The following is a 15,248-nucleotide window of genomic DNA, read 5'->3' on the forward strand; positions in this document are numbered from 1 at the left end:
CTTTGTCTATACTAGCACTTTTGTCAGTCAGGGGTGTGGGGAAAAAAACAAACACACCCCCAACCAATATAAGTGTCACCGACAAAAGCACCGGTATGGACAGTGCTATGTCACTTCTTGTTGGGGGTGGTTTAATTATGCCGGCATAGAGTGGCTACACAGGAGACCTTATAGAGGCGCAGCTGCAACAGTACAGCTGCTGTAAGATCAGTAGCATAGACATAGACTGGAGAGTCTAAAGCTATCTTGCCACCCAGACAAACTGGACTTTGTGATAAAAGGACTTTGTGATAAAACTGTGCAGGGAACCAGATCAGGTTGCTCCCAGTCCCAAGAGACCAGTCACTTACCCCAGATCAATTGGCACTCTACGTCTTACACCAAAGACAACGCTGGCAGCCAGTTCTATAGTCAACTAACTAAAGGTTTATTAGCTGAGAAAAGGAAATGAGACAAAAAGAAAAGGAGTACTTGTGGCACCTTAGAGACTAACCAATTTATTTGAGCATAAGCTTTCGTGAGCTACAGCTCACTTCATCGGATGCATCCGATGAAGTGAGCTGTAGCTCACGAAAGCTTATGCTCAAATAAATTGGTTAGTCTCTAAGGTGCCACAAGTACTCCTTTTCTTTTTGCGAATACAGACTAACACGGCTGTTACTCTGAAAGGAAATGAGAGTTACTGAGAGGTTAAAGCAGGTAAAATATATGCACAGGTGAGTCACAGTTCATAATTCAAAATGGTGGCACTGATGTAATAAACTGCCAGTTTCCCAGAAGTCTTTTCAGGGTACCCAGATTGTCTCTTGGGATCTCCTCTTTGCTTCTGGTATGTTTCCCTTCAAGAGTGCAAGCAGTCCAGAGATGAAGGATCTTTTCTTGAATCCGTACTTGCAGCTTCTTCTCACAGAACAGAAGTGGACAGTTATATTATCCACATGGACTTTTCCTTTGATGAGAGTGAGTGAGGAATGCACTTAGAGTCCTTAACCTCCAGTCATCACATACAATGGCCACTTGCTTTGAAATAAGCACTTTTCTGTTAAAGTTCTTCTTTGCATTCCACAAGGCTTCTTTCACATTTGATGGGTTATTTAGTTACAGGAGTATGAACAATGTAAATGTTTGCTATTGCATTATAACAGGATACACATAAAGTGAAAACAATGCAAGCAACTTTCCATTAGTTTTCATTAAGTTTAAACACCAAATACACTCTTACACATTTAACAATTGCTTTGATCTATATGAATACACAAGTGAATTGGCCTGGGGCTGTGGCATGAGCTGGCACTTGGTCTGCCAGCATCATAGCCAGCTCCCAGACAACCACCCCAGTGTTGCACTGAGCAGATTTGCAAAGGACAGAATCTGGCCTTTTAAATCAAATAACTCCACCTTCAAGGTAATGCACAAACTACCTCATTGGGAGCACTCTAGATTTTCTTCTAAAGGCACGTTAAAATGGAACACTAAGATTGATCACTCAAAAGGGGGGCAATTCCAGAGTTGAGGTTGTTGCCACATGAACTTGGCTCTGGTGCACATATTTCTCCTTGTGATGCAAACCTCAATTATTATTATTTGCCCTTAGAGTATACCGTAAAATATGCATGATGCACAACGTGGCAGAGCAACCTTGTGTTTGAGAGTTTCCTGATTTGTGTACTTTGTATCTCCACCTTTGGGACAATTGAAAAGAGAATTTTGCTTTTAGTTTGGTAGCTTCCCCCACACCGCTGTGTGCAGTGCCTATCTCACTTGATTATTCCACAGTGCTTCCACTGCAAAGTTCCTCTTCTAGGCCATGAAGACATGGGACTAATGTAAAATGTAGCTTGTGCAGTGCAGCATCTAAGTCAGCAGTATGCACTTGGCCTTGTTAGACAGACTGGCTGAAGAAACAAAAAAATATGCAAAGCAGTTCAGCTTGTTTTACCATGTGTGCAAAAGCCAAGTTACCCTTATGTAAAAAGCCCAAGGAGGAGGTGTAACCTGGAATTTAGGTCCAGTCTGAAAATAGCTGAAAGTATTTAGGTAATGTAATGAATCATAAATAATAGCTCTGGAAAAGACATATCATATCCACATATGCAGAACGTATTTAGTCTCTTACCTTTCAGATACCTGCCTGTGCCTTTAAAGGGATTGACATTCTGCATACCAGGGAGGTTGTCAGTCAGATAAACTAAAGCTATGCTGAACAATAGATGTGGGCTGGAAAAACCTGCAGAGGAGCAAGCCAAGTTTACATTAGGCATTTTCCATATGGCATTTTGAAAAGTTACACTGACCTAGACCTAAGAAACTGAGGAAACAATACAGGCAATAACTGCACTTAGCAAGGTGTACAGTAAACAGACTTGAGAGAACGTGATAGGCTCAGTTAAATGCAGTTCTAATCTAAAAACTGATCGTAAAAGTGACATTGTGTGGTGTATTTCAGTGCGTCTGTCATTTATTTAATTAATAAGCTTTATAAAAATGGCCTTTAACTGCCAACCCTGCCAGTTCCCCGAGCGTATGTCTTCACTGTACAGTTAACCTGGGCTCCTACCCAGGTTTTAGGCCCAAATCCCCTATTGTTCCCACACACAACTCTTTAATCTGGATTAATACAAACTTTGAACCCAGGCTTGCTGGCCCAGTTAGGTCAGATGAGCATGCAGACTCATGAATGCTTATCTGAACTTGAGCTTTTTCAGGTTTACTCATTTATATGCTAAAAGCATATGGTCCTGAAAGAATGGTGTTGTAATGGAGTATATAGTAATCAAATTGGGTTAGAGCCTGGGTCTCTCTCTAAGGCTAGCTCCAATTGACCTACTTTGCAGTTTAGACACAGCTGAAACACAGCTTGTGGAGCCTGGTAGTCCTCCAATCCCATTTCACTGGCCTGTATTTTCCAGCCTATCTACTCACTTCCCACATGCTTCCTATGTGTCTGAAGCTATTACTGGTTGTCATACATCTGGTCAGCATTTAAACCCTCATTCTACATGACCTTCTCCATTTCTGCAAAGTTCATCTGAACATTGCACTAAGATGCCACCTAGGGTTGTCAACTTTCTAATCGCACAAAATGAACACTCTTGCCCCACCCCCTGCCCGAGGCCCTGCACCTTCTCCCAGGCCCTGCCCCCACTCACTCCATCCCTCCTCCCTCTATCACTCATTCTCCCACACCCTCACTCACTTTCACCGGGCTGCAGCAGGGTGTTGGGGAGCAGAAGGAGGTGAGGGCTCCAGCTGGGGGTGCAGGCTCCAGGGTGGGGCCAGAAATGAGGGGTTCAGGGTGTGGGAGGAGGTTGGGCTGCAGGAGGGGGTGAGGACTCTGCCTGGGGGTTTGGGCTCTGGGGTGTGACAGGGGACGAGGGATTTGGAGTGCAAGAGGGGGCTCTGGGCTGGCCAAGGGGTTCAGAGTGCAAGACAGGGCTGGAGCAGGGGGTTGGGGTGCAGGAGTGGGTTTGGGGTGAGGGCTCTGGGAGGGAGTTTGGGTGTGGGAGAAGGCTGGGGGAGGGAGTTGGGGTGCGGGCTCCAGTCGGGCGGGGCTTACCTCGGGCAGCTCCCAGAAGTGACTGGCATGTCCCTTTGGCTTCTAGGCTCAGGGGCAGCCAGGTGGCTCTGCATGCTGCCCCCACCTGCAGGCACTGCTCCCGCAGCTCCAACTGGCTGTGGTTCCCAGCCAATGGGAGCTGCGGAGTTAGCACTCAAGGTGGGGGCAGATTCACTGGCCACCCCTGTGCCTAGGAACCAGATATGCCATCCACTTCCGGGAGCTGCGTGGAGCCAGGGCAGGTAGGGAGCCTGCCTTAGCCCCGCTGCGCTGCTGATCGGACTTTTAGCAGCCTATTAAAATATCCCGAATTGCTTTCAATAGTCCCCAGGAGATCAATGCCAATTTCAGTGGACTCCTGGCCAATCTGGGAAGATTGGCCACCCTCATCCATCCCAGAGACCCTCATCCCAGCATGCACCTAGCTAGCCAGAGGATCACATAAGAGTTCTGGTTGCCCTCTGGTGCAAGTACAGGAAAGAATATTGGTCTGATCGCCCTAACCACCCCTCAACCAGACCCAAAAATTCTCTTAATTTTTTAAATGAAGAAAATCTGAAATACTCTATAGTAAGTATCTGGGGGCTGGTAATCTGCTCTGCAGCAACTCCTGAACAGGTTAACATGTGGAAATGTACCAGGTATCTACTTTTGGCCTTGCCTTGATGCAGAAGATAAAAGGAGAAATTCTTTTATTTCCATGGATATAGTGTTCTTGCATTGCCTTGGCAGGACCATCCACCTCAGACGGACTGAGGTACTCATGCAGGCCTCTTAGGAAAGGACTATGATTGAACAAGGAACGAATAAAGTATACAGGGTTGATTTGCTACAAGAAATGTTTAATGACCTAACCCAGGTTACTGCAGCATCAGTGTGGAGGCAGCTACAGGGGTATGAGCAGAGCGTGGCTCCGCAGCATAGGTGCTCATAGGCAGGCCTGACCTTGGTAAACTCTGCAGTGAAGACACCCGAGAGGCTTAAGTCAAGCTGGTTTCTTCCTGGCTCATACAGTAGTATGGGGTTGTACAATTGTAACATAGTTAACAGTTCTGTTGATAAACAGCATGCACCTCACTGTCCCATAGCTGTGTCTGCTGTAGCGTTAACAGTAGTAGAAACTTATTTTTGTCTGAAGAGCAATTAGGCGTGACTGAATACAGATGGAGTCAATTTCTAGGTATAGTTCTATCTATAACAGCATGTTAAGACTAGATTTTGATGTGGGCATGACTAAAACCATGCAAGCAAATTAAAGAAAATAGCTGCTACAACTGAAACACCAGATGTCTCCTGTAGTTACATTAGCCATCGCAGATAGGATAAACTCAGATTAGCTCACAAAAATCCCTTTAATGTTAAAAATGGTCAGAGGGTCTCCATAGCACCAGTTGTATTTACGGTCTCATTCTTCCTGCAAATTAGTTGAGACTGATCATTGTAATTAATATATTCTCCATTATAACACCATTCTTTCAGAACCATAGTTTTTTGGCTTTATAAATAATGAGTAAACCTGAAAAAGCTCCTTAGAGACTAACCAATTTATTTGAGCATAAGCTTTCGTGAGCTACAGCTGATGAAGTGAGCTGTAGCTCACGAAAGCTTGTGCTCAAATAAATTGGTTAGTCTCTAAGGTGCCACAAGTACTCCTTTTCTTTTTGCGAATACAGACTAACAGGGCTGTTAATCTGAAACCTGAAAAAGCTCAAAGTTCAGATAAGCATTCATGAGTCTGTATGTTCATCTGACATGTAGGGCTAGCCCCGTGCTGCACAGAGTTCCCTCTTTGGTCTGCACACAACCTTTTGCCTTGCAGCAAGCCCTGCAACTCTCCCAACCTTCCTCTCTTAAAGGGCCCAGTTCCCCACTAGTTGCAAGTTTAAATAAAATAGTGAGCTAAGATACAGAACCCTTATAGCAGCAATTCCTTAGAATTGATATATCTAAGAACCAAACAATGTGATTTAGAAGAGCTTGCAGGGAAAAAGGAGAGCTGATCAAAGGTCTGGCAGCTGTCTCTAACCTCACATTCTTAGCAAATTCATGTTTGTTACTAAAGTCATATTTTAAAAGATAGCCAGTAGCCTTGTAAAACATTTTCTGGCTTTGACTCAGTCCAGGGGGAGTTCTGTTATGGTAGTAGCTCTCCTAAATTATACTTGTCTCAATATGCAAACCAGGCTCTGCAGAGAGATATTTTTAAAGCAGCCCTGTAAAGTCGAAAAATACATGTTTTTGAAAAAAAGTTCATTGTTACTACTAAACTAGATTAAGTGGTTAATTTCAAATTTAATAATGCACTTTTTACTGGTGTTTCCAACAGAATGTGTCTGCTTGGAGAATGAGGCTCGACTAGAAACAAGTGACATTAACCAGTCAGTTTCTTGTTCTCTTGCATTAGTTCAGTATTTGCAATAGTTAATTTGCAAATACTGTAAAAGAATGTTTATATCCAGAAACTGTTTTAATTTATTTGATTTCCCTCTCTTCCTTTGCAAAATCTGAACATTGAATTTACACTACTCAACAAAGCATATGCACTTGGAAAACTTTTTTCCTCTCTATACACGAGGGGAGGGACAAGCTTGCCAAGTTAAGGGCTACAGAATCAGTCCCAATAGGGAAACATGTGAAGTCTCTACTTCTGGGCTGACAACAGGCAGATTGAGGCAGGAGGAGCCACATGGGGGTCAGAGATTTCCTTTACTCCCATTGCTGGAACAAGGAGTTCTGGGACCTAAACCGATTCTGATGTCAGAGTAGCTGCTATAGACACTAGAGACAAAGTCAAATACTTTCATGATACGGAACATGTTTCTCACATTGACAGTTGCTGACATGATCCACACCTTATGGCTTTATCTTCCTAAGAGCTTTTAGTCTATCAGATTGGAGAGAACAGATAATAATTATAACCCACCAAAAAGTCTAAAAATCCTTGACCCACCAAGTCTGGATGAAGACCAACTTAGCAGACCCAGACATTCTACTTGGTGGCCTGGAGATCTACGTGATGTATGTCTAGTAGGGCTGTCAATTAATCGTCGTTAACTCATGCGATTAACTCAAAAAAATTAATCATGATTAATCACACAGTTAAACAATAGAATACCAATTGAAATTTATTAAATATTTTTGGATATTTTTCTACATTTTCAAATATATTGATTTCTATTACAACACAGAATACAAAGTGTACAGTGCTCACTTTATATTATTATTTTTATTACAAATATTTGCACTGTAAAAATGATAAACAAAAGAAATAGTATTTTTCAATTCACCTCATACAAGTACTATAGTGCGATCTCTTTATCGTGAAAGTGCAATTTACAAATGTAGATTTTATTTGTTACATAACTGAGCTCAAAAACAAAACAATGTAAAACGTTAGAGCCTACAAGTCCACTCAGTCCTACTTGTCAGTTAATTGCTAAGACAAACAAGTTTGTTTACATTTACAGGAGATCATGCTGCCTGCTTCTTATTTACAATGTCACCTGAAAGTGAGAACAGGCATTCGCATGGCACTTTTGTAGCTGGCGTTGCAAGGTATTAATGTGTCAGATATGCTAAACATTCGTATGCCCCTTCATGCTTTGGCCACAATTCCAGAGGACAGGCTTCCATGCTGATGATACTCGCTAAAAAAATAATGCGTTGATTAAATTTGTGACTGAACTCCTTGGGGGAGAACTGTATGTCTTCAGCTCTGTTTTACCCGCATTCTGCCATATATTTCATGTTCTGGCAGTCTCGGATGATGACCCAGCACATGTTTGTTTTAAGAACACTTTACAACAGATTTGACAAAATGCAAAGGAGGTACCAATGTGAGATTTCTAAAAATAGCTACAGCACTTGACCCAAGGTTTAAGAATCTGAAGTGCCGTCCAAAATCTGAGATGGACGAGGAGTGGAGCATGCTTTCAGAAGTCTTAAAAGAGCAATACTCAGATGCGGAAACTACAGAACCTGAACCACCAAAAAGGAAAATCAACCTTTTGCTGGTGGCATCGGACTCAGATAATGAAAATGAACATGCATCGGTCCGCTCTGCTTTGGATCATTATCGAGCAGAACCCATCATTAGCATGGACGCAGGTCCTATGGAATGGTGGTTGAAGATGAAGGGACATATGAATCTTCAGCCCCTCTGGCATGTAAATATCTTGTGATGCTGGCTAAAACAGTGCCATGCAAACACCTTTTCTGACTTTCAAGTGACACTGTAAACAAGAAGCGGGCAGCATTATCTCCTGCAAATTGTAACCAAGTTTGTCTGAGCGATTGGCTGAAGTAGGACTGAGTGGACTTGTAGGCCCTAAAGTTGTACATTGTTTTGTTTCTGAGAGCAGTTACGTAACAACAACAACAATCTACATTTGTAAGTTGCACTTTCATGATAAAGAGATCGCACTACAATACGTGTATGGGATGAATTGAAAAATACTATTCCTTTTGTTTTTTACAGTGCAAATATTTGTAATCAAAAATATAAAGTGAGCACTGTACACTTTGCATTCTGTGTTGTAACTGAAATAAATATATTTGAAAATGTAGAAAACATCCAAAAATATTTAAATAAATGGTATTCAATTATTGTTTAACAACGTGAGTAATCGCGATTAATTTTTTCAATCGCTTGACAGACCTAATGTCTAGCATACAACATTCTCTGCCAAATTCTCAGGCTCTCTTAAAGTACCTGCAGTAGTAATACTCTGCACTTACCATATACACAGTAGTACTTCAGCCAGTGATCTCAAAGTGCTTTACAAAGATTGACTAAGCCTCACATCATCTTAAGTACAGTAGAGTTCTGCTTACCTGAACCTGCTTTTCTAACAAATTGCCAGTTTTCTCTATTGATTTAGTTTTCCAAACTCTTGATTATCCAAACATATTTACTGCTGCTACACAAGCAGTATCAAAAAGTGATTTTACTGTATTTTCCATTTTACAAATGGAGAAACTGGCAGAGAAGTTACGTGACTTGTCCCCACAATCACATGACAAGTCAGTTGCAGAGCAAAAACTAAAACCCAGAAGTCCTGGTTCACAGTCCCTTGCTTTAAATTAAACGTTACACCACAGTGTTGAATTTGTCTGTTCATTAGTTTTTCTGATGCATAAAAAATAGAAAAGGAGTAGTTGTGGCACCTTATTGACTAACCAATTTATTTGAGCATAAGCTTTCGTGAGCTACAGCTCACTGGCTCACGAAAGCTTATGCTCAAATAAATTGGTTAGTCGCTAAGGTGCCGCAAGTACTCCTTTTCTTTTTGCGAATACAGACTAACACGGCTGCTACTCTGAAACCTATCATAAAAAATAGAGGAGCCTATTACCAACAGTATATTTCCTTCTGCATTGTTTATTCTATGCTATCATTTCCAGAATTATCTGTGTCCCAGACATTCATTAATTGTGGTTTCTCATTGAGTCACATTGTGTGATTTACCTCTTGGAAGTAGAAAGACAGAGCTTGGTGACTAGTTCTAGAGATGATGTATCACTCGGATTAGAATTCTCTTCCCAGCTCAGACTTAGTTCCTGTGTCTCTGATCTTGTTTGCCTCAGTTTCTCAGTCTGTAAAATGATAATGATGCTTACTCTCTCATTCTCAGAATTATATTATCAGGTACTTTGAAATCCTGTATGGAAGGTACTAGAGAAATTGTAAGTATTATAGCTGCTTAAGATACTACAGTGATCAATGCTATGGAAATTTGTATAAGACGACCATGTAATTCTGATATGCATTTTTGCCCCCCAAAAAGCTAACTACTATTTTTTTCCTTAAAAACAAAACCTGTCATAGGGCTTCTCACAGAGGCCAGCCAACAACAAAACCTGTTGGAGTGATAGAATAAAATGCATTTTGATAAAAAGGTAGAAATTGATTAAGCTTCCAAAAGATTCCCCCCCCCCCCCCGCAAAAAAAAGCCTGAGGAAAAAGGATCAGACTATGAATTGTTATTTGAGCTTTTAATTAAATGTTATCTTTAATCTCAGTGTCAGATTGTGGGATCTGAAAATGTACGTCATAGATTTGCTATTTCTTTGCAGCAGCAGAGTTGTACCTTTTGGTCCTGAAGTTAATCACACAATCAGGGTCCTTAACTGCTGCAGTTAGACAAGTCTGTCTGTCTGATGCCAGTCTCTATTCTTGAAAATGTGCACACTCCTGCCTGGCAGAAGAGCTTGTCTGCCAGGTTGGTGGTCCTGACCCGAAGGAGCAAGTGTAGGTCAGACTCAAAACTAGTAGGCTAGTAACAAAGTAAAGAAACCTGCAAGTCAATGGCAAAGCTGTATGTCTGGAACTTAAGTTGCCTTTGTTTTATATAAGTCTTTGAAAATACAATGTTCTTTTTTGTCACCAGAACAGCTGGAGTCATTCTAGTTGATGCAGTAATCTTCCTTTACTTAAGCAATTAGTTATGAGGAAGTACAAAGTATGTTATGATATTATAAAAAAAAATCTGTCAGTGTATTGACAAGAACAGATTAAGATAACTCTATATCCATAAATTATCAGAGTGTGTGAGAAGGGGAATATTTCTTAAGGCAAGAGTATGTTCAAAGTACTTCAGAGTTGACAGTTTAAGTGGTCACTTTACAATATATCCATTCCCATCTGTGGGAGCATCCTGACATGTAACTACTTTAAAAGGTCTCTCCCCACTAGTAAATGTGGGCGACGAGCATTCCATGTAAAATGTAAATCCTGAAGGCCAAAAATCAGCAAAGAAGCAAAGGATTTACCACCATCTGAGCATACCTAGCTGGACTACATCTGGCTATATTATGTGGGTATCCCAGGACTTCTGTATAGTCCTTCACTCCAAGGTGAAAATGTTCCCCAGCCCTCATTTGGTAGCTCCAGAGGCACGCAAATATAGCTTTTCTTTGGACTTCTAACTCTTCCAGGATTGGACTCCATAAGAATAAGGAGTAATTCTGAATACAGTAACTCCTCACTTAACGTTGTAGTTATGTTCTGGAAAAAATGCGACTTTCCCTGAAACTATGTTAAGCGAATCCAATTTCCCCATTAGAATTAATGTAAATGGGGTCAGGGGGAGTGGTTAGGTTCCAGGGAAATTTTTTCAACAAACAAAAGACATTATAGACATATACAGTATAAGTTTTAAACAAGTTCTAATCAGAGGATTGTCTGGGGGCCTGCTCATGAGCTCCCCGAGCTTCTCCTAAAGCAACTGTGCTGATATCAGGTGGGATATTTCCCAGGGAATGCCTTGCTGCTAAATGATGAACTAGCACTCGGCTGAGCCCTCAAGGGTTAACACGTTGTTGTTAATGTAGCCTAAAAAGAAAAGGAGTACTTGTGGCACCTTAGAGACTAACCAATTTATTTGAGCATAAGCTTTCATGAGCTACAGCTCACTTCATCGGATGCATACTGTGAAAAATACAGAAGATGTTTTTATACAGACAGACCATGAAAAAATGGGTGTTTATCACTACAAAAGGTTTTCTCTCCCCCCACCCCACTCTCCTGCTGGTAATAGCTTATCTAAAGTGATCACTCTCCTTACAATGTGTATGATAATGTAGCCTAACACTCTACAAGACAGTATCGAAGGAGGCAGGAGGGAGGAGACACAATAGATGCACCGCAGCGGCTGCAAACGCTTCCCTGCGGAAACTGAATGTGATGATGAACCCATGCTATTCCACTGGAGCGCACCACTCCCTCCTCTGGAGGGCATATACATGGCTGCACAGGCACTGACTTCTCAAAGTGCCAAGGGGTGCTCAACCCCCGGCTCTGCCCCAGGCCCGCCCCACTCCACCCCCTCCCCCGAGAGTGGTGCGTCCTCACTCCTCTCCCCTCCCTCCCAGAGCCTCCTGAACCCTGCAAAAGAGCTGCTTGCTGGGGCAGGGAGGGAGGGGGAAGTTGCTGATCCACAGGGCCTGCCAGCGGGCAGGAGGCACTGGGGGTGGCGGAGGGGAGCTGATGGGAGGGCTACTGGCCCATCCTGGTTCCAAGCCCCACCCTGGTTCCAAGCCCCATCCGTTAACAGGTGGCAACCAAACAACGTTATAAGCAAACATTACTCTACTTTAAACGAGCAGGTCCTCTAATAGATCAGCGACATAACAATGAAACAACGTGAACCGGGAGGACATTAAGTGAGGAGTTACTGTTGAGCCAGGTGCCATGCAAGCTTCCCTCCAGGCAATCTCTGAAGGCTGAAATCTGTCCCTAAATGAGCTAGTGTCATGTACAGTACACAATTTCCATTGGCAGTTAAACAAAAAGATCCTGGATGCTGAACCGCTTTCAAATCAAGCACAGCATTGTTGGAATTGTTTAACTGTTAAATATAGATTTATACTTGCAAACATTATACTTCATTAATGAAATGGTTAGTGTTGGTACGGTGCTCTGAAGCCTTAAGTGTTAAATATTCTTCATTTCATATTTTTGCTCCAATGATGGCCAAATTCTTTAAATTCAAAGCTAGGACCAGATTCTGGTAGCATCTAAGAGCCTGCTGTGAAGAGCTCATAAGAATGGCCATAGTGGATCAGACCAATAGTCAAGGCTATGATTTAATCATGGGTATTTTTAGTAAAAGTCATGGACAGGTCATGGGCAAGAAACAAAAAATCATGGCCCATGACCTGTCCATGACTTATATCATAAATACCCCTGATTTAATCTTAGGAGGGTACCGGGAGTGGGGAGCACCAGGGGGCCCACAGCTGTTCCAGTCGCCGCCAGGGGCAGGGAGCCCTGGGGCCAGCCACTGCTCCGGCCATCCCAGGACCACTGCTGGGAGCTGCTGAGCTGCGGCTGCTCCCGCTGCCCTCAGGACCGCTGCTCAGGCAGACCCCAGGGCCAGCCGTATCGGCCACTATTTGGGTGGCCCTGGGGTCAGTCACACTGGCCATTGCAGAGGTCATGGAGTTTGCAGGACGTCACAGAATCCCTGACTTCTATGACATCCATGACAAACACGGAGCCCTACCAATGGTCCATCTAGCCCAGTATCCTGTCTTCTGACAGTGGTCAGTGCCAGATGCTTCAGAGGGAATGAAAAGAACAGTGAACAGGACAATTTATCAAGTGATCCATCCCCTGTTCTCTAGTACAGATCCTTTGGGGGACCCCACTATTTACCTCTCTGCACTCTGAAAACTGACCATTTATTCCTACCCGTTGTTTCTATCTTTTAACTAGTTATTGATCTAGGAGAGGCCCTTCCCTCTTATCCCACGACACTTTACTTTTCTCAGAGCCTTTGGTGAGGGACCTTGTCAAAGGCTTTCTGAAAGTCCAGGTACACTATATCACCCTTGTCCACATGTTTGTTGACTCCCTAAAAGAATTCCAATAGTTTGGTGAGGCAAGATTTCCCTTTACAAAAGCCATGTTGACTCCACCCCAACATATAGTGTTCACAGAGATAATCTGTGCCTGACAGTCATGGGGGGGGGGGGGGGGGGGAATTGGGAGGGGAGGAGGAGCAGAGTGACGGCAGCCAGCTTCAACAGTGTTACTGAGTACGCTCGGTCTGTGTGAGCATGCTCAGTACAAGCCAAGCAACAAATCTGAGGGGGCATGTGACCCCACATGTCCCTGCTGCCACATCGCCTCTCAGTGTTCACCTACATATCTGATATTTCTGTTCTTTACTATGGTTTCAACCAATTTGTATGGTACTGTTGACTGTTGTCAGGCTTACCAGCCTGTAATTGCCAGGATTGCCTCTGGAGCCTTTTTTGAAAAATTGGCATAATATTAGCAATCCAGCAGTCATTTGGTACAGAGGCTGATTTAAACATTAGGTTACATACCAGTTAGTAATGCAATTTGATATTTGAGTTCCTTCAGAATTCTCAGGTGAATACCAACAAGTCCTGGTGACTCATTACTGTTTAATTTATCAATCTGTTCCAAAACATCTTCTATTGACACCTCAATCCAAGACACTTCCTCAGAATTGTCAGCTAAAAAGAATGGCTCAGGTATGGGAATCTGCCTCAGATCCTCTGCAGTGAAGACTGATGCAAATAGTTCATTTAGCTTCTCCACAACGGCTTTGTCTTCCAGGAGTGCTCCTTTAGTACCTCAATCCTCTGCTGGCCCCAGCAATTGGCAGGCTTCCTGCTTCTGCTATACTTACAAAAACTAACTGCAAATTTTTATTCTCTTTTGCTAGGTGCCCTTCAACTTCTTTTTTGGACTGCCTAATTATACTTTTACATTTGATTTGCTAGAATGTATGTTCCTTTCAATTTTCTTCAGTAGGATTTGACTTCCAGTTTTTAAAGGATGTCTTTGTTTCTAAGCACCTCTTTTACTGTGTTGTTTAAACATTGTGGCTTTTGGGGGGGTCCTTTTACTATTTTTTTTATTTGGGGTGCACATATGTATTTTGAAACTCTATAATGGTGTTTTTAAAGAGTTTCCATGCAGCTTGCAGGCACCAATGCAAAGTGCTCAGTCATGCCTATGCATTTTGTACTGCTCTACTACGTCCTGGGAAGTCTCAGGTATGTCCCTATGTCTCCAGTAGTTCCTCCAGTTTGGCCACTCTGGTTTCAAGAGCCCATACTCTGAGGGCCATGAAACGGTTTCCATCATATATAGGGTTTACAATGTGATTCAATGGCTCTCTGCACCCCCACTATACAAATTGTTCCAGCACCCCTGCTTCTACCTGCATTAGTTTTACTCTTGTGGAGGATTTTTTGTTTGTTCTTTGTATGTGGATTTGTGTGTGTTTTGGGGGGGTTTTTTGGGGGCAGGGTGGGATGTTATTGGCCTAAGTTTAGAGAGTATTTAGAAGTATCATGCTCCATCCATTCCCCTGTTTTGCTGCTCCTGTTTACTAGCTCCTCTGGCCATTTATGAGATGGCTTTTTAAACCCTCTGTGCTCCCTGAGTTAGCCCCAACCCCTCATCAAGGGATCCTAAAGGGACTAGGGATCAAAGGATGGCAGGTTAGAGCCTCATTAGGGAGCTCACAGCCTTGCCAAGCAGGCCACTAAGCTCAGCGCACAGCTCCCCCCTGAATAGATCACACTATAAACTTCAATCAAGCAAGCACAGAACAAAAACTCACCCCAAGAGTTACATTGTTACTCCTTCTTCACTTAGAGAACTCCCTTGCCAAATTCCCGTTTGCTTATGAGCTGACTATTCTCCCTGAGTTAGCTCCGCCCACTCATCAAGAAATTCGAAAGAGATTAGGGATCAACTCTCAGTGACCTCTGATATGGGATTTTTGAATATTAATACAATAAAAGCATGAGCTTAGTTTCATAGTAGATAAGTGACTTTCATGCACCATGTTTCGCATTAGCTGACCCAGGTTTGAACTCTGCAACCACAGCAGGTGCAGATATTTATTGGTTAATATTTGATGGATGTATCATTTCTCAGCACCAATTAAAGAGAAGTGTGAACAGGTGCATTCCCCGTTGGGATCTAAAAGTCCATGCCTGCTTGAGTCAACTCACCTCTTCAGAGGGTTTGGCTCCATTAACAATAAGATCAGGTAGCACTCAAGTTTTCTCCATTAGGATTTGTCAGCCCTTACCAGAGATCCTCTCTAGTGAGAGACTCTCACCCATCTTATATCAGAGTGGGGTAATGAGTCTGCCTTGTCAACATAAGCCTTTCACCCTCCTTCCACTAAAACCACCACAA

At 42.7% G+C, this 15,248-nt stretch overlaps 1 long non-coding RNA gene across 3 annotated transcripts in view; it reads right to left on the reverse strand.

Annotated features, from left to right (window-relative positions):
* Positions 1-670: 670 nt before the first annotated feature.
* LOC122466634 overlaps positions 671-15,248 on the reverse strand; it is a 78,534-nt gene continuing 63,956 nt past the window's right edge. For 2 of the 3 annotated variants that reach the window (XR_006292297.1, XR_006292299.1), the window contains 2 exons: positions 9,024-9,151; positions 671-2,227 (listed from right to left, as the gene is read on the reverse strand). This is a non-coding gene — a long non-coding RNA (uncharacterized LOC122466634). The remainder of the gene's footprint in view (positions 2,228-9,023; positions 9,152-15,248) is intronic. The other variant, XR_006292298.1, reaches the window with a different exon arrangement.

Source organism: Chelonia mydas, chromosome 7 (genome assembly GCF_015237465.2).
Source record: "Chelonia mydas isolate rCheMyd1 chromosome 7, rCheMyd1.pri.v2, whole genome shotgun sequence".
Lineage (NCBI taxonomy): Eukaryota > Metazoa > Chordata > Testudines > Cheloniidae > Chelonia > Chelonia mydas.